The sequence below is a fragment of the Arachis duranensis genome, chromosome 10 (assembly GCF_000817695.3).
Source record: "Arachis duranensis cultivar V14167 chromosome 10, aradu.V14167.gnm2.J7QH, whole genome shotgun sequence".
Lineage (NCBI taxonomy): Eukaryota > Viridiplantae > Streptophyta > Magnoliopsida > Fabales > Fabaceae > Arachis > Arachis duranensis.
In genome coordinates this window covers 51,754,670-51,757,196 of record NC_029781.3, presented here as the reverse complement: position 1 = coordinate 51,757,196, position 2,527 = coordinate 51,754,670, and positions in this window count along the sequence as shown.

Here is a 2,527-nt window from a genome sequence, read left to right as displayed (position 1 = left end):
AGAAAAGAAAATAATAATGTAAATAAAGGATGCATATGTGTGTGAATTGGAAAGAGGATATATGAGTGAATGTGAGAAAGGATAAATGGGTAGTTAGGTTGTTTTGTTATATGTATATAGGATGATATATGATTAGGTGAGATACTCGAGCTAATCAAAGATCCAATCTAATAGCCCACTTAACCATATTAATCCTGCCCTTACCCTAGCCCCATTACAACCCTTAAAAGTCCTCATGATATTTGCATTCATGCATCAAATATTAGTTGATTGTTAGACAACTTGCAAATCTTGGAGAAGCATATGATTAAAGGAGGATTGAGTGATTAAGCCCTGAACATTGAGCGACTAGAGTGTAAACACATCCTGTGAGGGGTTCAATTGCTCAATTCTATGATTCCATCCCTTATCTTGTATCTTCTTGCAAGTTGCATGTTAGTTTTTAAAATTTCAAATCAAATTTTTGGACATTGACCGTATTGCTATAGTTACTTTGTCTTAGCCCTAATGATTTATTGTTAGATTGATTGAGATTCTTTTGTTTGTTTTTGCCAAACTCAATAGAAACCATAGTATAGATAGAGATAGTTAGCATTTAGTATAGTTGCATGCACATAAGTAGTTGCATTGAATAACTCTTTACCCTTTCATTCATCTCCTTTGGTTGTGATTAGCATGAGGACATTCTATTGTTTAAGTGTGGGGGAATTGATGAACCCATATTTTACGATGTATTTTGGATTGATTTGAGTGGATTTCATCATATAAACCCACATTTATTCATCTAAATAGCATGCTTTTGAGATTTCTTCCTAAAATATGCTTGAAAGTGAAAACATGCTCTTTTGTGCTTAATTTAGTCAATTTTTATTCACTTTAATCCCATTTGGTGTCTTGATGTATTTGTTGAGTGATTTCAGATTTTCAAGGCAAGTTTGGGTTGAAGAAGTGAAGAAAGATCATCCAAAATGGGAGAAATCATGAAGAAAATGGAGTTTGGAAGCTGCTGCAAAGGTGCGTACGCACCAATTGTCGTGCGTACGCACGATAGGAATTTTGCACAACTGTGCGTACGCATCATAGGTCGTGCGTACGCACGACTGCATGCACGTGAGCTCATTAATGCAAATAACTGGGGGTGAATTCTGGGCCTCCAAAACCCAGTCTAACTCATTTTCTGAAGCTATTTAACTCCAAAGTGAAGAGTAATGAAGGGGGCAATTAGGTTTAGCTTTTACATGCTTTTCTCTTAGTTTCTAGAAAGAGAAGCTCCCCCTCTCTCTAGAATTAGGGTTTTTAGCTTAGTTTCCTTTTAATTTCAGCACTTTAATTTTTGTTTTAGTGTAGATTTCTTTATATTTCCTTGTTTCTTCATCTTGATCTTCTTTATTTCTCTTGTTACTTCCTTTATTTTGTCATTTTTATGTTATGAACTCTCTTTGTAATTTTACCTTCAATTAATGCAATTTATGTTTGATGTTGATTTATTGCTTTCTTTAGTTGTTGTTATGATTTTCTTGTATTTGGTATTTTAGATTCTATTTTTAATGTAATTTAATATTATTTTATTTTCATGCACACCAAGTGTTTGATAAAATGCTTGGCTTAGTTTTCACTTAGTTTTTCTTCACTCTTGGCTTGAAATTGTTGACTTTGGTGATCCTTGAGTCATTGATGTCCATTCTTGTTTGATACATTAGAGTAGTTAGTTGATTTGGTTTTCCTTGACACCAAGTGACCTAATAGTGTTGACATGGGACTTAGGGATTGGAATCAACTATGCCTACTTGACTTATCTTCGATGTAAGGTTGACTAAGTAGGATTAACTCTTCATAATCATTATGTGTTTGTGGTCAATGGCTAGGATAGGTAACCTTAGCTCTCAATTACTTGCCAAGAGATTTCTTACATTTGAAGTTTACTTTCCTTGCATTTAATTGCTTTGACTTTAATTGCTTTGATTTTCAATTCCTTGCATGTTTAGTTTTCACACTCTCGGTTGAGAAATTGTGTGGTTTGGGTGGAATTGAGTTGTGGATGTCCATTCCGCATAGTGTGGGAATGGCTAATTGGTTTGGTTTCCATTGACGCTAGTCTTTCACTAAGTAATTAGTGAGTTGACTAGGACTTATGGATTGAGACCAATTATGCCCTTTTGACTAATTCTCAAGGAGGATTGACTAATTTGTATTGATTCCACACAATTGCAATGTTTGTGGTCCACAACTAGGATAGAAATCCTTAATTCTCCAATTATCACCAAGAGCCCCTTTTAGCACTTAATTTCCATTTTCATTGCTTTTAATTGCTTTCCTTTAATTTCTTGCATGCTTATTTAATTTCTTGCTATTTACATTTCCTTGCCATCATCCAACCCCCATTTCCTCCTTATAGCCAATAATGTACATTTAATTGCAACTCCTAGGAAAGACGACCCGACGTTTAATACTCTCAGTTATTTTGATTTGAATTTAAAATATTTGATGTAGGAATTAATTGTTGGTCTAAACTATACTTTCAACGATG